This window comes from Schistocerca cancellata, chromosome 2 (genome assembly GCF_023864275.1).
Source record: "Schistocerca cancellata isolate TAMUIC-IGC-003103 chromosome 2, iqSchCanc2.1, whole genome shotgun sequence".
NCBI lineage: Eukaryota > Metazoa > Arthropoda > Insecta > Orthoptera > Acrididae > Schistocerca > Schistocerca cancellata.
Genome location: NC_064627.1, coordinates 397,750,756 through 397,775,417, shown reverse-complemented (window position 1 = coordinate 397,775,417; position 24,662 = coordinate 397,750,756). Strand labels below are relative to the sequence as shown.

The following is a 24,662-nucleotide window of genomic DNA, read 5'->3' as shown; positions in this document are numbered from 1 at the left end:
CTAAAGGCCGAAATACTAAATGTCTTTTTCCAAAGCTGTTTCACAGAGGAAGACTGCACTGTAGTTCCTTCTCTAGATTGTCACACAGATGACAAAATGGTAGATGTCAAAATAGATGACAGAGGTATAGAGAAACAATTAAAATCGCTCAAAAGAGGAAAGGCCGCTGGACCTGATGGGATACCAGTTCGATTTTACACAGAGTACATGAAGGAACTTGCCCCCTTTCTTGCAGCGGTGTACCGTAGGTCTCTAGAAGAGCGTAGCATTCTGAAGGATTGGAAAAGGGCACAGGTCATCCCCATTTTCAAGAAGAGACGTCGAACAGATGTGCAGAACTCTAACGTCGATCAGTTGTAGAATTTTGGAACACGTATTATGTTCGAGTATAATGACTTTTCTGGAAACCCAGCTCGTGCTATTCGTCCACGAGACTCAGAGGGCTATAGACACGGGTTCACAGGTAGATGCCGTGTTTCTTGACTTCCACAAGGCGTTCGATACAGTTCCCCACAGTCATTTAATGAACAAAGTAAGAGCATATGGACTATCAGACCAATTGTGTGATTGGATTGAAGAGTTCCTAGATAACAGAATGCAGCATGTCAGCCTCAATGGAGAGAAGTCTTCTGAAGTAAGAGTGATTTCAGGTGCGCCGCAGGGGAGTGTCGTAGAACCGTTGCTATTCACAATATACATAAATGACCTTGTGGATGACATCGGAAGTTCACTGAGGCTTTTTGCGGATGATGCTGTGGTATATCGAGAGGTTTTAACAATGGAAAATTGTACTGAAATGCAGGAGAATCTGCAGGAGAATCTGCAACAAATTGCATGGTGCAGGGAATGGCAATTGAATCTCAACGTAGACAAGTGTAATGTGCTGCGAATACATAGAAAGAAAGATCCCATATCATTTAGCTACAATATAACAGGTCAGCAACTGGAAGCAGTAAATTCCATAAATTATCTGGGAGTAGGCATTAGGAGTGATTTAAAATGGAATGATCATATAAAGTTGATCGTCGGTATAGCAGATGCCAGACTGAGATTCATCGGAAGAATCCTAAGGAAATGCAATCCAAAAACAAAGGAAGTAGGTTACAGTACGCTTGTTCGCCCACTGCTTGAATACTGCTCAGCAGTGTGGGATCCATACCAGATAGGGTTGATAGAAGATATAGAGAAGATCCAACAGAGAGCAGCGCGCTTCATTACAGGATCATTTAGTAATCGCGAAAGTGTTACGGAGATGATAGATAAACTCCAGTGGAAGACTCTGCAGGAGAGACGCTCAGTAGCTCAGTACGGGCTTTTGTTGAAGTTTCAAGAACATACCTTCACCAAGGAATCTAGCAGTATATTGCTCCCTCCTATGTATATCTCGTGAAGAGACCATAAGGATAAAATCAGAGAGATTAGAGCCCACACAGAGGCATACCGACAATCCTTCTTTCAGCGAACAGTACGAGACTGGAATAGAAAGGAGAACCGATAGAGGTACTCAAGGTACCCTCCGCCACACACCGTCAGGTGGCTTACGGAGTATGGATGTAGATGTAGATCTTGAAATATGTGTTCCTAGATACCTGAATATGTTATACTCTGGAGCACATTTTCACAGTCAGAAAAACTTTAATTTTCCAGAGTAATATTTGTAATTAAAAAAAAAAGATTGCAGCACATAAAAAGTGAATGTCATTAGTTAAAAATGGAATGAGAAAATTTAGTAAACTTCTACTGCTAGAAGTGAAAGTTTGAAAAGTGTTCCAAGGTACAACACTCCTCCCTACTTGCAAATGATAAAAAGTTTTTGGAGCAAGAAATGACTCATTTGCATATACAGTATACTTTTCTTGAAGACCTGGAGGAGTTGTAATTGTTGAAGTACATCATACTTGTTCACTGCAGATGTCTTGGAGTGACTTTTTGGTTTATTCTGGATTCTTCCATAACCATGTGAATTGTGCTTTTTAAATAATTTTACATATTTCACAACATCCCGACTTTCAGTGTCTTTACTACATGACAACAATTGGACAGCTCTGACTGTAACACCTAGCTACAACAACTTCAACAACATTCTTTGGATGAACATAAGATCTTGAATAGAACCTTGACAATATGTGGTTCTTACTGGCTTGTTATAGTTAGTACTTATGTAGTTCACAATGGAGAAAAATTTATACAAAAATATTTACACATGATAACACAGCAACATATTTTCAATCAACTGTTTTATGGACTGCAAAATTTTTCTGCTTCAAAATTCATACAATTAATCTCATTAAAAACTGATACTGAAATACATTAATTTTCACTAGAAAGAAATTGATATTCTAATTCTTTACAAAAATGATAACTTCACTGCTTAAGCCTAGTCAATTTGTACACGACACTATGTTGCACTATGATCATGTAGATGTATCATCTTATAGAATTCCTCTAAAGTACTTTCTTCTGTAAATTAATTGTTGTTTCAGATGTTCTTATACAATAATTATTGTCAGTTAAAACTTGAGCATAAGTATACGTTTATGTAATAAAATTTCACTGTATCATGATACTTAGTTATCACATGTATTATACTTCAGTATGTGAATATCGGCTGTTACATTACACCATTCAGTTATAACAGGAACTACTGAATGAAGAAAATTAGTCAAACAGATTTCATCACCCTCTTATTTGTAGTTCACTTTACAGCTCTTTAAAATTCTTTTCATTTTATTATTCTGAAGTGAAGAAATAGTTACCCTTGACACTTAACAAACCAGTATGTAATCTGAATTGAGTATATCTATGCAGGAATACACTTTAACTGGTTATCTGTCCATTGTGATCAAAAACTGATGTGTGTGTACTAGAACAGTTATCTTGTGATAACAGCAAAACAAGACTTATTGACACTGTTCTTCTAGTTTGTTGGTAATAATATAAAAGTTACCACTATTAATACTACTCATTGACTTATTATATTTATTCTCACTACTGCTGGTGTTAATATACTTTAAATATTTTCAGAAGTCAAGAAACACAACAAAAAAATGAGACAAATGTTAGCAAAGCAGAAAGCTACAGCATTGTCAGTAAAACACCCTCCCTAGTATAATTACCAGATATTTGAAGCCTCTTAAGAAAAATAAAAAAAAAAAAGGGGGGGGGGGGGGCAAGAAATCCAAAATTCGAGTGACATACATCAAAATGAGCTACATTACAACACAAACAATCAATTATTGAGAAAATTATTTAATAGGATACGTAAAATATCTGCTCACCAAGCAGCGGCAGAACACAAACATAAAAGACGCTTGCAATTAGCAAGCTTTCAGAGCCAGTGGCTTGTTCTTCAGGCAGAACAGTTGGACAGGAAGGAAGAGTGGTGACAGAAAGTCACTGGAGAGGTCTAGGGAAAGGGGTAGATATCGGGAACGTCACCCAGAACAGTGGGTCAGGAGAGACTTACCGTACGGAATGAGAAAGAAAGACATATTGTTGAGGGCTGCATCAGACAATATTTGAAAACCTGAGAGCTTAGCAGTGGAAGACAGGGTAATTGTAGACAGACATTACTGGTTAAACATCATGCATGAGTTTACAATAGTGAAAAGCTAAGTGCCTTATACATAACAGAGGTCGGAGGGGGCGGTGAAAAATAGACTGGTAAGACAACAAAAGCTGTAGAAAACTAAAATGCAGTGAATCAAAGAGTAGTTACAGTAAAAAAATGCTGAGACAGAAGAAATTAAGGCCATGTTGTAGTGCTAGTTCCCACCTGCAGAGTTCTGAGAAACTTGTGTCTGGGAGAAGAATTCGGATGGTGCGTGTGGTGAAACGGGCATCGAGGTCATGACTGTCATATTGTAGAGCATGTTTGTGGGTCTTAAAAAGAAGGTAAAAGGTGGGGGCACGGGGTTTGGATTGTGTTAGAAGTTCTATGGACTGAGGTGTTAGTCCTTGTGAGGAGCCTGAGGTTTTAATGATGGACTGCAGGTCAGTTTGAATTGTAGGGATGGGATGTTGATGGCAGATGCTATATGTAGAGATGTCAGACAGCTGGCGTAGACCTTCATTTACATACTCCTGCAGTCCACAACAATCAGTCTTTCCTTCTCCTTCTGTACGATAAGTCTCCCCTGACCTGAGGTTCTGAATAACTTTCCTGAAATCTACCCCTTTCCCTAGACCTCTCCATTCCTTTTCCTTTACCCTTCTTCCTTCCCCTTCAACCCTTCTGCCCTAAGAAGGAGCCACTGGCTTGGAAAGCTTGCCAATTACAACTGTCTTTTATGCGTGTGTTCTGCCACCACTCGGTGAGTAGATTTCTTATCTATCCAATTAAATAAAACTGAATTACTTGTAATATAGCTTTGTTTGGATGTCAGAAATTATTTAAATACATCTGGAGGCCACTGGCTACTATCATATCACTACACAAACAGTAAACTGAAGGCAGGAAAGTCTGTGTGTACAAGAAGCTCAATTTCACTCAGTGCCATGCAGCTTAATTAATTCTGTATTGAACACCTGTTTTCTCCTTACTGGACTTAGGGGAAAAGCTAGCAATGCTAAACATGTACAAATCACATGTGCTAAATACTTCAAACTTTGTCAATTAACTTTTATTTTGTAATAACAACAATTGGAGAGCCACTATATATAGTGATAAAATGTTGATTTTATGCCGTACAGCACTACTCATGTCAACATAGTGCTATTGATGCTCAACTCAGGCTTATTCCGAATACTGACTTTCTCAACAGTGACAAGATATAGTACACCTTTAAATGGAAACTTCTCTTGCTCACTTACTAATGTTAGGAACAACACTGCTTTTATACAAGAGTGTTATTGCAAACTAACATAAATTTTCATACAAAATAAAGCCAAATGAATTTGTAAAATACCTACATTATATCGAAGTTGGTACAATTGAAATGGACGTTGCAATCATACAGCTATAAGCAATTCTCAAAGCATATGATTATTGAAGTCTACCCAGCATGATGAGTATTCCATGATGTTTCATGCTTGCACCCGGATGATGTCAACTTCTATTTATGATATTTTGGCTGACAACCATTCAGCCATTTTCAGTTGAGTTTACATTAGAGACTGCCAGTGCACATCACTGACTACACCAAAAATTGACAGAGTGGTGCATGCACATGGGTTTTCACAGATGACTGCGTTATGTCATGTTTAAAGCCCTCTGTCAAATATTGCCCCATCTATGCCATGCAGGAGGGCATGTGCAATGGTGATATAGCATGGACACTCTCTGTCGAACTGCAGGCCAGAAATGTTAAAAGTATCAAAATAATAAAATTCATTGGTGCTGAACATATTTTTAGGTATTTTTTGTTTGTCTTCCTGAATATGTAAGAGAAACACGGGATCCCAGGCCAAAAGTAGTAGCAAGCTGCCGTCACAATGTGCAAAATCTTCAGCCACATGTATTTGCACAGATTAGGTACTAGCTGAATCCTAAAATCATCTTGTCATGGCCAAGATTTCTGAGCAGAATAATCCATAGAAAGTCCTACAGAGATACAGTGTTTGGCTATGGCCTATCTACTGGGCTGGAAAAGGCGAATGTGTTGATGATGTTCCGTGCACCATATATGACCTGTGTGTGTTGTCTGATCAACAGAGACTTTGCCATATTGGCACAGTATTCTGTAGATCCCGGCCTTCTGCAAACCCAATCGATCCTTTGCTGACCAAGAAGAGTAAAGGTTTTTGTGGATAACATGATATTTCTTAAGGGTTTTGCCAAATTTAGATGAACTGTGGCCCGTGTATGGGATGAATGCCTTGGACTTAAACAGCTTATTCTTTTCTTTATGTTGTGAATGGCCATGTTTACTCCTTATTAAATCTTATCTAATTTAATGTCAATAATATCCATTGTCTTTAAACATGAGGTGTACGTTTTCTAGCTCCTATGCAAGGCTGTCTATGTCAGACACAACATGTGCCCAATGCACCAGCATATGAAGGATATCCACAGTTTGTGGAGGTTAGTGATGGCTAGTGCCTGCAAATACAGGTCTATTTGTGTGGGATTATGGTAAACATAATGCTGTAGTAATCCATCCAATTTCTGGCTGACTGAAACATCTAGAAATGGAAGACAGCTATCTTTCTGCACTTCTGTCATATACTGAATATTCTCATGAACAGAAGTTGGGTGTTGTAAAAGTCATGGCAGGTCTTCCTCACCATGATGCCAAACTACAATACTGTCATCTACATATTGCCATAAGACTTTTGGCTTAAGTTTTGTGGATTTCAGTGCCCTATACTCAGGGTCTTTCGTACAAAAGTTTGCTACCTGAGGGGATAAGTGGCAATGCTGTCAATTCGTTAAAAGTATTCACTATTGAATAAAAATTAAGTTGAGAAAAGTACGTGGTGGAACGGGGCTGTTATACTGAATTAGAATTCACTACCAAAGAGTGACAATGAATCAATTAGAGGGGTCCTTGGAAGAGTGAAACAACATCAAAATATAATAGTAAGTTTGAGTCATTGAATCATATGAGAGGTCCCCCTCAAAAAAGTAATATTTCCTCACTGTAAAGGGGCCATATTAATCAAGCCGCCAGAAAATCCTCAAACAGTGGTCTTTCCAACAGTTAATGGCAACACCACTGTACTTTAGCAACTTGATTTCTACACGGAAGATTTACAGCCTGGTGAGTGAGCCAATGTACTGTAGCCATTCACTATTCTCCGAAATAAATTGATTAATAGATTCATGTCAAACCCAAAAACCAAAACTTTATTATTAATCTGGTAAACATCCAACTATGACAACCAGTAAATTACAAAGAATAAACAATGGTGGTGAACTTCTCTGCCATCTCAACCATCATCTGTGGACTACTGTCACCCCCCCACCCCCCCAACACCTTTTTGAATTTGGCACATGCAGGTGCCGTTGTGTGGTGACTCCCTGGAGAATGTGGTTGCTGTTTCTTCTCTTCCAGCTGTATAAATCTTCTTCTGGAACCCTGGTGGGCGTGGAACATCTGAAAACATAGGATATATGCAATGTCCAGCTTGGGAGAACACTACTCTGTGCTGTCCTTTTGTTGATCGAGGTGTCTCATTAGGTACCGCAGCCATTGTCTACAGGTTTCTTTGTGTTCCCGTGGCTGCAGTTGATTGGCTGATGAGGTGTCTGTAGTATGGGCAGCGACGTATGACTTTTCTTATTGCCCGTGTTCTATATACCGCATGGGCTGCGTGCTCAACTGGCTGCTCATCCTCTTCCTTCTTACACATCTGTGAACTACTTTTCTCTTCACTTGTAAAGACCATGGTATTGTCAGGTGTTAATGTCTCTCCACATTGTTGATGTTTTTGATTCTGAGCGTTACAGGCTGCACTGTGTCCTCCTCCTGTGCCACATTTGGTACATTGGTTTTAGTCTCTCTATAGATACCTTTGTGGCCTTGCCTTCATGCTCTGTGACGAAAGTATGTGTCTTATGCTTCAAGATTCAGTATGGTCCCACAAATGGAGGGGGGCGGTGGGGGGGGGGGGCAGCATAATGGTGGTTTGACTGCATCTGCTCATAACCACACATGTGAACATTGATGAAGATCTTTATGAATAAATACAGGTTTTGTACCATGACAAACAGGAACTTGTGGGCAAAGTTTTTGCATTGAATGTTGTAATTTTTGTGAGATGTCTTATAGCATGCTACCTGTAGGTATCATTGTATTTCGTTGCTCTATTAAATCAGTGGGAATACAGAGCTGCTGGCCAAGAATCAATTGACTTAGTGCTAGATCAATATCTGTTTTAGCAGCTGTTCGTAACCCAAGCAGCACTACCAGCAAAGCTTCAGTCCATGTCTCCTTGTGACACATGAGCACAGCTTTAAGAGTTCTATGGAGTCTCTGTACCATGTCATTGCTGGCAGCATGATAGCTTGTAGTTCGCAAATCAGAAATTGCACATAATCTCTTAAGCTCTGAAAAAAGTTCACACTCAAACTGACATCCCCGGTCAGTTGTTACCATGGATGGGACTCCAAGTCTGGCAATAGATACATTGTCCATAATCGATACAGCTTCTAGCCAACATGCAGAGCAGTCAGTCATTGTAAGTAAGTACCTACATCCTTTTGTCAAGGGTAATGGTTACACGATGTCTGTATGTATGTGGGTAAATCTTGTTGCTGAATACTGATATCGCCAATGGGTGCACAAACTTGCTGTCGGACCTTACACTGTTGACACTGTAAACATTCTCTTGCCAGTTGTTGACAATCCTTGTCGGCATTCAGCAAAGTAAAACGCTGAGTAACCATGCATGCCAATGCATGAATTCTAGGATGTGAAAGGTCATGAACCATGTGAAATATGCTCTTAAAGTATTGTTCAGAAATGTAGGGGCAAATCTGAGCATGGGTTGTGTCACACCATGATGCCATTTGCACAGCCATTACATAAATTTCTTTTAATGCACAACTCAAATTTTTGTCTTCCTTTAATCTGGGCAGTGCTTTGTCCACTTTTTGTGCTGACACAATACCTGGCCATGAAATTCCTTGAATTGTTATACACACTCTTGATAGACAGTCCGCCACAATGGTACCATAACCACTCCTATGAATTCCAAATGCCTGATGTGATGTGGGGAACTTTCTTGGTGAACCGTCTCAAAGGTGTTGACTAGTGGGCAGTGGTCTGTATAAATAGAGAAGGGGCTTGCCTCTAAAAAATCTGTCTGGAAATATTTTACTGCTCCATACATTACCTATAACTCTCTATTGATAGCTGACCACAGAGTTTGAGCTTTCTTGGAAAAAGTGTCAGTGGCTGCCATATCCCTGCTACACGCTGCTGTTTTCCTGCACCAATGGGGCTCTGGCTTGCATCAGCCATTAGAGCCAAATATGCAGTATGACTTGGAGAACATACAAAAGTAGCCAACACCAAAGAATTCTAGAGTTTAGAGAAAGCTCCTGTCGTCTGCTGTGACCGTGGCTCCTGACGTTTACTGTTGGTATGTTTCTCTGCTAGCACTGCAATAAGGGGCTCTTGAATCTCAGTGACATGTGGAAAGTGACATCTGTAGAAATTTATCAATCCCAAGATATGGTGTAATTCTTGGTATATTTCTGGATGGTGTATATTTACTATTGGTTTTACACACTCTGGAAGGGGCTTTATACCTTCTGCTGTTACCTTGTACCCCAGAAATTTGATTTCCCTTTCTCTTGATGTATATTCATCAGGATTTAAAAGGACAACAAATTTTTGTATATGATTGAACAATTGTCATAAATGTCTCTTGTGTTCTTCCTCATTTCATGGAATCACCAAAATGTCATTAATATAGGTGTAACAAAAATTTTATTCATGTAAGACCTCATCTATGGATAACTGCCATGTTTGCACAGCATGCTGTAACCCAAATGGCATAAGTTGAAATTCAAATAGTCTGAAAGGTGTTATAACTGCTGTTTTTGAAATATCACAGTGAGCCATCGCTCTGAGTGTATACCTTATCACGATTCATGGTACTGAATACTGCTGCCCCCCTGTAACATATCCGTGAAGTCAAGAATGGTTGAGATTGCGTAATGGTCGGCCATTGTCCTGCAATTTAACACCCTGAAATCAATACAAGTCCTATATGTACCATCATTCTTACTCACCAGATGTAGAGGCAATGCCCAGGGGCTGTCGGAATGATGTACAATCCGTGTGTCTAACCATCCGTCGAAGTGTTGTTTTTCTGCTGTGTGCTTCTTTGGTGCTAGGTTGTGGACCCGGTTGTAGACTAGTGGCCAGGTTCAGTTCTGATGTAGTACATCCTGGATGCTGACTCTGCTTCCATCATGTCATCGGAATAGCTAACTCTGGGTAGTCATGCACTAACTGTTGAAATGTGCCATCATCCTTAGCTGTGATTGTTGTTGTTTGAAATTCCACCAGTGGGGGAGAGATCTTGTGTGAGAAATTGCTAGTAATTAGTTGTTAATTATGTTTGTCAATTAGTAACTTCAGATGTTCTAGGAAATCTGTCACCAAGGTGGGACAGGCAATTGCAGCTATGGAGAACTTCCATGTTCCCTGAATCTCTGGACTTAGTGTCACAGATGTTCGAGTTGTTCCAAATGGCCATATCATTGTCTCATTTGCTGCTTTCAGTATAACCATTTGTTTGGGTTGCATCATCACAATGTACTGTTGTGGCAAAATGCTAATATCTGATCCACTGTTGACAAGGCATTCATTCCCATTCAAATTATACTTGACAAAAATATGCCTATCTTTGGTATTGCTGATTTGCTGATTAGTACTTCGCACTACAGTCATGTTGTGTTGGTCCTGTCTCTCACTGTTGGTGGTCAATAATGCCTGTTATCAGCTGCTCTTGCCAATGCGAGATGCTTTTAATACTTTCCATAATGAAACATGGTCTCAAAATATGGTAGAAGACCCAAAGAGATTCTGGTCACATGTGAAGTACACCAGTAGCAAAAAACAGTGAATACTGTCACTGCGCGATAGCGATGGAATTGTTACCGATGATGATGCCACTAAAGCGGAGTTAACTAAATACAGTTTTCCGTAATTCCTTCATGAAAGAAGATGAAGTAAATATTCCAGAATTTGAAACCAGAACAGCTGTTAACATGAGTGACATAATAGTAGATATCTTAGGTGTTGCAAAACAACTCAAATCACTTAAGAAAGGCAAGTCTTCCAGTCCAGATGGTATACCAATCAGGTTCCTTTCAGAGTATGCAGACATAATAGCGTCTTTCTTAGTAATCATATACAACCGCCCACTTGACGAAAGGTCTGTTCCTAAAGACTTGAAAGTAGTACAGGTCACACCAATATTCAAGAAAGGAAATAGGAGTAACCCATTGAATTACAGACCCATATCACTGACATCAATTTGCAGTAGGATTTTGGAGCATATACTGTACTCTAACATTATGAATCACCTTGAAGAAAATGACTTATTGATACATAGCCATCACAGATTAAGAAAATATCGTTCTTTTGCAACACAGCTAGCTCTTTATTCTCATGAAGTAGTGAATGCTGTCGACAAGGGATCTCAGATTGATTCCATATTCCTAGATTTCCAGAAGGCTTTTGATACTGTTCCTCACAAGTGACTATTAATCAAATTGCATGCATATAGAGTATCATCTCAGTTGTGTGACTGGATTCGTGATTTCCTCTCAGAGAGGAGGCAGTTCATAGTGATAGACGATAAATCATCAAGTAGAACAGAAGTGATATCTGGCATTCCACAAGGTAGTGTCTTATGCCCTCTGCTGTTTCTGATTTACATAAATGATCTAGATGATAATCTGAGCAGCCCCCCTTAGATTGTTTGCAGATGATTCTGTAATTTAGCGTCCAGTAAAATCATCAGACTATCAATTCCAATTACAGAATGATCTAGAGAGAATTTCTGTACGGTGTGAAAAGTGGCAATTGGCACTAAATAAAGAAAAGTGCGAGGTAGTCATGGGTAGTCCTGTACTAACTGTTGAAATGTGTCGTCATCCTTAGCTGTGATTGTTGTTGTTTGAAATTCCACCAGTGGGGGAGAGATCTTGTGTGAGAAATTGCTAAAGAAATCTGATAAATTTTGGGTATATGATAAATCACACAAATCTAAGGGCTGTCAATTTGACTAAATACCAAGGAATCACAATTACAAGCAACTTAAATTGGAAAGACCACATAGATAATATTGTGGGGAAGGCGAAACAAAGATTGTGCTTTGTTGGCAGAACACTTAGAAGATGTGACAAACCCACTAAAGAGACAGCCTACATTACACTTGTTCGTCCTCTTCTGGAATATTGCTGTGCAGTGGGGGACCCTTACCAGGTAGGATTGACGGAGGACATCAAAAAAGTGCAAAGAAGGGCAGCCCATTTCGTGTTGTCACGCAATAAGGGTGAAAGTGTCACTGGTGTGATAAGCAAGTTTGGGTGGCAGTCACTGGAACAAAGGCAGTTTTCTTTGAAGCAAGATCAATTATCAAAATTTCAATCACCAACTTTCTCTTCTGAATGTGAAAATATTTTGTTGACAGCCACCTACTTAGGGAAAAATGATCATCATAATAAAATAAGAAAAATCAGAGCTTGATTTAGGTGTTCCTTTTTCCCACACGCCATTCGAGAGTGGAATGGTAGAGAAGTAGTATGAAAATGGTTCGATGAACCCTCTGCCAGGCACTCAAGTGTGAATTGCAGAGTAAGCATGTAGATGTAGATGTAGATGTTTGGTACCCACATAATTGTTCACACTTCTCAGCCTGTAAACTGAACTTGCTGTGATACCAGCACCATGATACCAAATTTTCCCTTCTCAGATGGGGCCTGTGATCGTAAAGTTGAGAAAACCATGTCTCCCTTGCATGCTGACTAGTGATGAGTTCTTCTTCCAATATTATAAAGTGGCACAGTAGGTCTCTCAAGGCTCCACACAGTTCATTGTCTTCTTCTTTTTTAGTCTCTATACATGCAGCTTCCATTTTCCTCTCTTCTGTGCTGTCCTGGTGAGGCCTGTCCTCTGATGCCATCTCAACTTTGGCACATTTCCTTGATGTTGTAGACACTGGTGAGAACTGAGAGAGCCTGTCTACATTTTCCGCCAATTCTGATAGCGACACGTTATCATGGGCTGCCAGTACTAATCCAATATTTGTTGGAAGACAGTTGAGCCAAATAGTATGTAATGTTTTGTCCAAAAATGGACTGTGTCCTGCTAAGCTGTGTATGTGTCACAGTAATACTGACAGACTATGATCTGTGATTGCTTCCTCATGCGAAACACCCTGCATGCGTTTTTCTTTGGGCAGTACTAAGTAGTTGCAAGAAAATTAAAACCTCATAGTTCTGTTCTGCCCAGTTGTATGGTCTTCTGAAAATCCACAGGGAAGGTCCATCACTATGATCAATTGTGAGTAATACTGGAGCACTAGCTTGTGATTAACCTAAACATCTTTCTTTACAGCTGTGACCATTTGTGGGAAAATGTTCCCACCATATCCATAATTTTGTTGACTTTATTAGTATTGAGGTCTCTATGACCCAATGAATGGCTTATTAGTAAGTTTTGATGTTGTTTCACTCTTTACAAGAATCCCTCTAATGAAATTATTGTCACTCATTGGCAGTAAATTCAAATCTGATATAACAGCTCTGTTCTATCACTCGCTCTCCTCATCTTACATTTATTCAAAAGTGAATATTTTGAACAAACTGACAGTTTTGCCATGGGTAGCAAACTTTTGTATGGAAGATTGTGCAGAGGGCACTAAATTCCAGTCTTATGATGATATGTAGATGACAGTATTGTAGTGTGGTAATGTGATGAAAGAGCTGTTACAACACCTAACTTCTATTTATGAGAATATTTAGTTTATAATAGAAGGGCATAAAGATAGCTATCTTCCATTTCTAGATGTCTTAGTCAGTTGGAAATTGGATGGATCACTAGGACACGATGTTCACCATGAGCCCACCCATACAGACCTATATTTGCAGGCTTCTAACTGTCACCACCCTTCACAAACTGTGGATGTCCTTCACACAGTGATGGACTGGACACCTGTGTCTGATAAGAGACAGCACACAAAGGAGCTAGAAAATCAAGTCTGAGTTTAAACACAATGGATATTCTTCACATCAAATTAGATCAACTTTAAAAAGACTTGATGTGGCCATTCACAAGATAAAGGAAGAGAATGAGCCATTTCAGTACAGAGCTTTCCTCCCATATGTATCCAACATTTCATCTAAATTAGGTAGAATCCTCAGGAAACATCATGTTAAAATAATCTTCAGCCCACCTACAAAAACCTGTAATTTTCTTGGCTCAACAAAGGATCAATTTGGTTTCCAGAATAATATCAGACGTAATACCATGTCAATTTGGCAAAGCCTGCATAGGTCAAGCTACACACACAGTTCATGGATGGAGCATGGAACTTGGTCATCAAATTCATATTTTGCGGCCCAGTAATTCAGATGTAGCCTAACATTTTATGTTCACATGAGTTTTATGGTTTACTGTGACACATAAATCTTGGTCAGGACGAGATCCTTCTGTTATTCAATTATTAAGGAATCTGTGGAAATATGTTTGCCTGAAAATCCTATTAATTGTGATTGCAACTTTCTACTTGATAAGGAGTTTGCAGCTAATGACATATCCAGTGCCAATTTGTTTTAATGTTCTGATAACTGAATTTTACTTTGCAGATCCGTTTTCAGCAGAAGGCTGCACAATTGTAGTTGTAGCAATATTTGATAGAGGCTGTTAAGCTCAACAGATATTGGTCATACAGTGAAAATCCATGTGCATGCTCCACCATGCCAGTTTTCAGTATATAGTCAGTGATGTGCATCAGCAGTCTCACGTGTAAACTCACCTCAAGATGGCTGAATGCTTATCAGCTAAAATATTATGGAAAGATATCAATGTCACCTGGCTGCAAGCCTAAAACTTCATGGAAATGTCTTAAAGTGTGTTCAACCATTATTTTACAATAACTTGGAATTTGATGTTTGCTTTAACTGATGAAGGAGATCAGGGTTTAATACTACTTTGAAACCTTTTTTGCGTTCTTCATGTTTCATTACAGACTACTGCAATGTAACAACTGAGCCATGAGTTTTCCTTTTCTATGATGACAGTCATCTCACTAGAAAAATCTGATTTAATTATGAGTTTCTACGATTTTCCAACTCCAAACCCCAGTCTACTTAGGATTTCCATGTTTTCTGTATTTTTTTGTCCCTGTGGCATATTTTCAGATGGGAAAACCATCCAATGAACTGTGTGCATATGTTCATCTAATATTCTGATCAGTGGGATTGTGGTGGACCTTGTAAGTGTTCAGCCATATGTGAGAAACTCCATGTTGACTTCAGTCAAGAGTGAGCAGACTGATATCTATAAAATGTATCAATCTGTAAGATAATCACAATATGTTGCCCCTAATCCAGCAGTAACAGACTGTATCCTTTGTTTAGGAAATGTCTTCTTATTTAGTCTGACAAGATGCAAACGGAGATAGACACTCAATTTCTGGCATAGGAAGACAGAAGTTATATTTTATGACTTTTAGTTCACCAATTAATCACAGTTACATAAAGAAAAACACAGTGTCTTGTATACACTTTTTTTTCATTTCATAATCTTTAATTTATATCCAAAGATAAAGCTGACATAGAATCTTCAGTTTAAAAGAAAGCACCTGAATGTTTTTCCTGCCTAAAATACTGTGTCACATTATACTGTTTCATCAACAAGATATAATGATTGACAGCATCATAGGCGTAATGACAACCTCTGTAACTGCTCTATTATCAAAGCCATCTGCAATGTGTTGTTTCAGATGCAAGATTTCTCAAGTGCTACTTTTGTCTTTCCAGAAACGTAGTTTCTTCTCAGTCTTTGTGGCATTTTTTCTCAAATATTCTGAATGGTTAACACAGAAAAGTGTGAGGTAAAAGAAGATTTCTTGACCTCCGCAGAGATATTTATGTGAATGATATTTTGTTTTTATTACACTGAAACAGCATGCAAGTTACATAAGTGATAAATCACATTCGTTTGCAGAATAGTTTCGTTTATACAAATTCTTAAACTGCTCATGTCCTATGAGTTTTCCACGCAATACTTGTGACATAAGCAGTGACAGAATCAACTATAAAACTCACCTGTCATACAGTTCTTTGTTTTAAATGGTCTGTCACCAAGTGAAATAGAACCAAAGTTATTGATTGATTGTAAGGAGTCTGCTAGTCAAATTGAAATATGTCATACTCCTCTTCCAGATGATGTACATAAAGGAAGTACCTGAATTGTAAGTTCAAATGAAAAACATAAATAGAGAGGCATAATATGACACAAGACAATGAAAAATAAAGGTGTATGACATCGCTGATGCCACAGGCATATCAGAAGGAATATGATGTTATACACTAAGCTATATTATGAAAATGGGAGATTACTACTCACCATATAGTGGAGATGTTGGGTAACAGATAGGCACAACAAAAAGGCTTCTAAGCAAGTAAGCTTTCAGCTACAAGGTCTTCTTCTCACTTGAACAATATACATACACACATTCATGTGAACACAACACACACACACACACACACACACACATACACACACACACACACACATGATCAGTGTCTTTGGCTGCCGAGGCCAGCCAGAGATAGTGGTCATGTGTGTGTGAGTTTTATTTGTGTGAATGTATGTGTATATGTGGTGTAATAAAGAAGAAGGCCTTTTAGCTGAATGCTTAATTGTTAAGCAGCCTTTTTGTTGTGCTTTTCTGAGACTCAACATGTCTACTATATGGTGAGTAGGAATCCATCCTTTTCATAATATAGTCATTATTCCGTACTGTGTTTTCCGTTGTTAAACCCTTTGAGTGCTGCACTGGCGCATGCAGCTGGCCATGTCAAGCCTGCCCTTGGGACCCCCTAATCTGTGTACCTGCACTGGCAGCCACTTCGACGGATTACTGTGTGTGCCTGAGCTCTCCCCTTGGCCATCCTCGCCCTGGCCTGAGTATTTCTGGAACCACGGCGGTCATGACAGTCTTGCGGTTAGTGTGATTGCCAACATTACAAATAAAGGCAGGATATCTAGGTACTTATTCCATAGCTTTGAATCTGGAGATGAACTGCTCGACAGACCTAATGTACACTGAAACTGCTTGTGCTGCTAACATGTAACTCCTCATCAAAGGCTTTCTTTCATTTTCAGTTAGTTCTTGACAATCATCATAAGGTCTCAGTATACATCTGTGTTTTATTTGGCATACTGATACTTAATTATCAGATTTTTGTATGCAACTTATGATGTAAACGCTGTAGAATCCGTAACGATCAAACATTGACATTCTTCTGTACCAGCACAATAATTCACCGGCAAACAACCTTCGAGGGAAATGTCTGGACACTGAGACACACTTTCGAAGCTAATCACTATATTTTGAGAGCATTAACCCAATAAATTATCCCAAAGGAAACTTCAAAATCAAAAATTCAATTCTGAATTCTTTTTATATGAGATGCAATTGTTATTGTACAGTAGAAATAAACAATGATTTATTACTTTTGTTTAAGAATTAGATAAGGAAATACTCAAGTTTCTAAACTACCTAATTAAATGTCACCTTTAATTCCTAATGACCTTTTGTGCTTCAGAAACAGTTGAGTGTGTGCAACTGACCAATGTGTGCCAAGACGCCCTTTTCAAGTGTAGGCCTGGAACTTTTTCACAAATCCAGTGTCCTTCAAAGATAGGACAGTAATCCGTTACTGAATATTACTAGAAAATTGGAGCCTGGGTTGAGATAAAAGATTTATTTAAGCGGCAACTAGTTTTGGGAGAAGCCCATTTTCAAACAACCATGACAAACATTAATTTGTGCTAAGTTTCTATTTTTGCATCTTCTGTATGAACATTTGAAGCTTCCAGTCTGTGTTTGTCAGCACAGACTGGATGTTTCTCATGTCTGTACATAAGAGGTTTGTCAGCAAAGTATTTCATCTGGAGAGGTTCTTCAAGCTCAGATAATTCACTTTTTTTAATTTTTAAGTAAGAGCTTCATTTCATCTTCCAGCTGTAGCAACTTGGCTGAAAGTTCTTCTTTGTGTGGTATGTTTCAAAACATGGGTCAACGCACAAAGGTATGTTGCATGTTTTGCATTCATATTTCGTTTCTCGATGCACATTCTGTTTTGACCAGACTGCACATCTACGCCATAGTCCGCATTTCTTGGACTGGCCACTTGGAATGACATGTGGAAAGTGCCTCCCAGTAAAGTGAAGAGGATTTTCGTCGTCAGAGCGTCTTCCTTTCCTATCTCTTCTCTGTTCTGTAACAAATTTTTCCACAAGTTCTCGTACCAGACATAAATGAAAATCTGGTAATGATATTTTGCTCCCTGTCACCAATCTGTGAAGAGTGTGAGCATTCCAAACACAAAGGTCCACAACACGAAAAAAAAAAATTTTTAACTTTTGACAGATTTACGCACTGATGCAACAGAGCTTAGTAGTATATCGGAGTGGTCTACTGCTCCCATGTTTGCATTGTAATCAACAACACATTCAGCTTCATTACTTTTCTCCAGTCATCCTGTTTGTCTTTCCCATGTCACACATTTCTGTAGTGTTGCAGGTAGTCAGAATGAACATTTCTCTCTTGTCACACCACTTTATGGCAAGCATTGCGTCAGTTGACGTAAACTCAACTTTTCCTCGTTTCAGTTTCTTTTGCAGCTTTGGAAAGTTGCACCTGTTCGTACGCACGGTACTGCATGTTGCTGTTCTCTGTTGTGAAGCCAGAGGAACAAGGCTGGACTTGTATACCAATTGTCTACATACAGAATATGTCCACGTTCAAGGTATGGCTTCATTAGTGTTGCCACAATATCACCAGATTTCCCCAAATTATGGACTTCAATTTCTGTTGTTGTGCCTGTGTATACAATGAAATCCAAGACATATCCAGTTTTACAGTCACACAGCATGAATGTTTTGATTCCAAATCTACTTTCTTTCAAAGGCTTTTATCGACACAGTGTTTTCTGTATGGATTAAATGCACTGTGGAATGCCACATGAACTGTATCAATTATTTTCCTAATTTTAAACAAACTGTCATCTCCACAATTGGCTGAGTTGTCACTAAAATGCAACATTCTCAAAAATAACATAAAACGGTCATGGTACATAACTTTGCCAAAAATTGGAGTACTCAGAACTACTTCTCTGGACCAATATTCCTTTATTCTCAACTGTTTAACATGAGTCATGAGAAGCCAAATACCAACAAAGCTATAATTTTCCTCAAAACCTGTATCTTTCCAGGTGGATAGTCAAGAATGAACTGATTCCAACATATTTGCCATGGTGAAAGTGAAAAATCAGTTCGTTTCAAGTGCTATAAATTTCAACAGATCTTCTGATAGAAATAGCATGAAAAAGGACAGAATGCTTGAATCAGGCACTAGTTGGCAATTATGTCCTGAAGATAAGTCATCAAATGCATGAAGTGTGGACTGAAATCACGTTTTTGCCAATCAAATTTCTCATTCTCACTATGACATGGCCTTTTACGGATTGATCCGTCTTCACTGTCAGAATCTGAAGAAGAACTGTCCTGGCGAGCTCTACTAGGTGAAGTACATGGAGGTGTATTACTACGAGATTCTTCTGATGAATCTTCATCGCCACTACATTCATTGAAGATGCCACACTCACTGTCACTGTCACTCCTTGTCAGTATCTCCAGTATCTCTTCATCAGTGAAACAATGCTGATGTGTCATTTTTCTGTGGAACTCAAAAGTGTCAACACTCTAAAAATCCTGATGAAACAGCAGATAGCTAAACGACATCACACAAGCAGAATACAGAAGATCACATGAACCAGCTAGCACAATTGAAGAACAGCAACTGCAAAATCTGTAGTAGAGTGTTTCCCAGATAGCAGGGATAGTGGCACAGAACAATAAACAGGGTACATCCATCTCAGGGAGTGCACGGGACAAAAGAACTTGCGACGGGCTGGCATGCAGCCCTGAGCGGCTATTGACGTCCACAGGCCCACAGGCAGTGGAACCGGCTGTGGTATAAGCCATCATTAGGACTCAAGTACCGGCCAGGCCGTGTGGTGAATGCCATCTGCAGGGCCCATGGGAAAGCCCACTTCAGCTGCAAACAATGTCCGTAGGCCCCGCGGCAAGGTGGAGCGACGTGGCATATCATGTCTGCAGTACTCAAAGGGTTAACTATGAGAAAGCCTTATGCAAGATTGTCGCCATATTTGTTGAATGCAGACCAAATACAAACAAAATGATAAATTTCTCACCAGTTCAGCAATATTTGGACTATTTTTAAAGAATATAATTAATTTTATTGTGAAGCAGCTGTAAAAGAACCAATTTGAAGCTGCCAGCATCGCAAAAAAGGACATTTGCCAAAAATAATGTTTGTTGTTTTCTGGGATGCCAAAAGAATCCTTCTTACTAATCACTATTGGAAAAATGAAAACAAGAACTGTGAAATTATGTACAAGTGTAATTTGTGAACTAGATTAAAAAAATATGGAAAATGAAAACTGTACTTAAAAGAAAACAATATGATGTAGGAGCAGTAAACAAGACAACAAGGATGCTTTTCACAATAGGAAAACTATGAGCGAGAGATTTGGCTTACGACTTGAATTTCCATTGTTATTCACAAAATTTTCCAAATTCTGACTCACAACTATTTTCATATCCAAAAAAGTTTGTAATTAGGGTTAGTTGTGTCTCCAATGAAGAGGTTGGGGAGCAATGCACAGTAACGCATCAAGGCCAGAATATGTTCACTGGAGAAACAGTGGGCAAAGTGCAGTGGCTTAAAAGGTTCCTTGATTGAAAACTAAATGCATTTAAATGCAAAAAACATAGGATTTTACTGGAAAGCTGCAAAATATTCTCTTTGCTATCATAATTTTGTGAATCATTTGATTGTTTCCCTGCTTTAGGAATGGTTAGACTCCTCTTTATCCACCTGGATTAAGACACTTTCATAATAAATGTAGCCATTAAATAGCCTTAGCATACATCTTTTGCTGAGAGACTACAAATATTTTATTCATGTAATGTCCATATGATTGAGACCTGCTTCATTGCCAGTATATTATTTGAGAATGGACTTATTATCCATCACAAATAGACTGGTAAATATGATGCGAGGGTGTGCTGAAAAGTAATGGCTCCAAGTTTTTTTTTACTCTTTTATCTATCAGTTGAGGTATTACGTGTTATGAGTGTTACTTGGTTGACTTTCTCACATTGCTGATCCCAGTTATCACCCTCTGCCATTAAAGACCGCCAAATTGTAGCGTGTAACATGGCATAGTGTAATCTAATTCTGTTGGTGCATAAGAAAACAAAGCATGAATTTGAAGAGTTCATCAACATATTGAGCACCCTCTGCTTCAGCATGACAGTACCAGATCATACACAAGCACTGTGACATGTGCAACAATCCAACATCTTTGGTTCATTGTCATTGATCATCCTCCATACAATTGTGACTTAGCCCCATCCGATATTCATCTGTTTCAAAAACTTAAAGATCACTTTTGAGGACTTCACTTTGATAGTGATGAAAACAAGTGGAGGTGAGGCCATGGCTCCATCAATGAAGTCAAACACTCTATGGTGATGGTATCAACAACTGGTCTCTCATTGGGAAAAATATATTCATTGCCATGGTGGCTATATTGAGAAATAAATATGTAAAATGTTAATAAAGTTTGTTTTATTAAAAAGTTTTAAGAGTTTTTGTACAAAAAATTGGGAGACATCAATTTTCTTCATGCCCTTGTGCACCAGGCTACCTGTAGTTACTTGACATTGCCTTGAAAATTTTACTCTTCTAGTACATACTGAACAGTTAGATCTTTTTTAAATTAGATTAGAATCAGTTTTCATTCCATAGACCCAAAAATGAGATAATTCTCATAGGCATGGAACAAGACAGAAAGTATAACATAAAAATGTAAAACATTTGAATACAATACTCATTACTCTGATCATTTGTCAAAAGATTGTCAAAATAGGTGAATACATTAGAGTAAATTGGAACTACTAATAGTTAGAAAATTAATGCACTCTCAGAATGAAACATAGTAATGCACTTTTAATAAGTACGTAAGCCTACTTAAGGGATAGGCTGTGGGCATTGGAAGATAACAAACCTCATGAAATAAATACTTTAGATCACTCCCCAATGACAGGTGTGAACTGCACATCCCCCTGGAGGAAGATCAACAGAATCATAAATAAAATTGTTGACAAAATATTCAGAGAAATTTTCCATTCACACCCCTGGGAAAAAAACTTCAAAGGAATAGCTGCGAATGTGAACGCTCATTTTTTTCTTAAATGTTTTGGTACTGCACTAAGGTGCATGTGACAGTTCTAATTCTATATTCATACTCTGCAAGCCATCGTGTGGTGTGTGGTGAAGGGTACCTTGTATCACTACTAGTTATTTCTGTTCCTGTTCCACTTGCAAATAGAGCAAGGGAAAAACAACTGTCTATATGCCTCCATACAAACCCTAATTTCTCTTATCTTATCTTCATGGTCCTTACACAAAATGTACATTGGCAGTAGTAGAATTGTTCTGCAGTCAGCTTCAAATGCCAGTTCTCTAAATTTTAATAGTGTTCCCTGAAAAAAATTTTGCTGTCCTCCATGGATTACCATTTTAGTTCTCAAAGCATCTACCTCTACATATACATCTACAAATAGGCTCTGCAAGCCACTATACAGTGAGTGGCAGAGGGTACCCTGTCATTTCCTTTCCTGTTCAACACACTATTTGAGTGAGGGAAAAATGGCTGTCTGTATGCCTCATACAAGCCCTAATTTTCATATGGTATTTTCATGTCTGTACATGATATGTAAGTTGGTAGCAGTAAAATCATTCTGTGGCCATCTTAAAATGCTGTTTCTCCATATTTTCTCAATAGTATTCCTTGTTAAGAATGTCACCTTCCCTCCAGGAATTTCCATTTGAGTTCAAACCTACTGGTAATAAATCTGGGAGCCCACCTCTGAAGTGCTTCAATTTCTTCCTTTAATCCAGTCTGGTCCTGCTCCCAATCACTCAAACAGTTTTCAAGAGTATGTTGTACTAGCATCCTATATGTAGTCTCTTTTATAGATGAACCATATTTTCTTAAAATTCTCCCAGTAAACCAAAGTTGACCAATCACTTTCCCTACCAAAATCCTCATATGCTCATTCCATTCTGTGTGGCTTTGCACATCATGCCCAGATATTTAAATGACATGACTGTGTCAAGCAGGACACTACTAATGCTGTAGCTGAATATTATGGGTTTGTTTTTCCTACTCATTGACATTAACTTACATTTTGTACATTTAGAGTTAGCTGCTGTTCATCATGCCAACTAGAAATTTTGTCTATTTAATACTTACATGTTGCTCAAACCTACCAACAACAAATCTAGCAGCCCACCTTTGAATTGCTTCAATGTCTTCCTTAAATCTGAGATGGTTGGGATCCCAAACACTTGAGCATTATTCAAGAATGTGTCACACTAGTATCCTATATGCAGTCCCTTTTACAGCTGAACTGCACTGTCCTAAAATTCTTCCAATAACCTGAAGTGGACCATTTACCTTTCCTACTACCATCTTTACAAGCTCATTCCATTTCATATCACCTTACAGCATTATGCCTAGATATTTAACCAACACAACTGTGCCAAGCAGCATACTACTAATGCTGTATTCAAACATTATGGGATTGTTTTTCCTACTCATCTGCATTAACTTAAATTTTTCTACATTTAGAGCTAGCTGCCATTCATCATACCATTTGGAAATTTTGTCTCTTAATCTTGCATCCCCCTACAGTCATTCAGTAACAATACCTTCCTGTGTACCACAGCATCATCAGCAAACATCCGCAGATTGCTGCTCACCCAGTCCATCAGATCATTTATGTATATGCAGAATGATAGTGCTGCTGTCACACTTTCCAGGAACAATGCTGATCATACCCTTGTCTGTGATGAACACTTGCTGTTGCATTCAACATACAGGGTTCTATTACTTGAGAAGTCTTTGAGCTGTTCACATACCTGGGAACCTGTTCTGTGTGCTTGCACCTTCATTAACAGTCTGCAGTGGGGCACAGTGTCAAACACTTTTTGGAAATCCAGGAATATGAAATCTACCTTTCGTCATTCATCCGTTGTTCACAGGATATCATGAGAGAAAAGGGCAAGCTGAATTTCACATGAGCAATTCCTTGTAAAACCATTCTGAGTTGTGCACAGTAGATTTCCTGTCTCAAGGAAATTTATTATATTTGAACTGACAATATATTCAAGAATACTGCAACAAACCAGTGTTAAGGATGTTGGTCTGCAATTTTGAAAGTCTGTTCTTTTGCTCTTCTTATATAAGGGAGTCACCTGCACTTTTTTGCAGTTGCTTAGGGCTTTGCCCTGGGTGAAAGAGTCATGATAAATGAAAGATAAATAAGGTGCTACTGATGCATAGTACTCTTTGTAACATGGGATTGAGGTTCCATCTGGGCCGAGTGTCTTATTTGTTCTTAAGTCGTTCAGTTGCTTCTGTACACCAGGGATGGCTACTGCTATTTCCTCCTTATGGAAGTCTGTGCAATGGCCAAGCAACTGTATGCTTGCACTAGCCTTCTGTGTGAATGATTCCAAAACTTCAGAATGTTTTTCTATGTACAAACAACCCTGTTGCAGGAATATGCACAACTGAGCATCTTAATAGACATGAAAAAATCGCTGCTTCAGGTGTAAGGCATTATTTTCTTAAGTCATAATCACTTTCAGGCTAACAAGTGCCCATCATCATGAGCAGTTACCAAAAACAAACAAGAGAAGTTTGGTAAACAAAATGCAGTGGTTGCTTGTGTTTTTTTGCAGTTGCTTAAGGCTTAGCACTGGGTGAGAGATTCATAATAAATAAGAGCCAAGTAAGGTGCATATGCTTGTATGCATAAAATAATAAAAAATAATGAGGACTATCATATATAAAATTCTAACAG

The 24,662-nt window shown here is 38.6% G+C and overlaps 1 protein-coding gene across 1 annotated transcript in view; it reads left to right on the top strand.

Annotated features, from left to right (window-relative positions):
• Window positions 1–24,662, top strand: part of LOC126161827 (regulating synaptic membrane exocytosis protein 2) — a 1,269,779-nt gene that overhangs the window by 1,076,532 nt on the left and 168,585 nt on the right.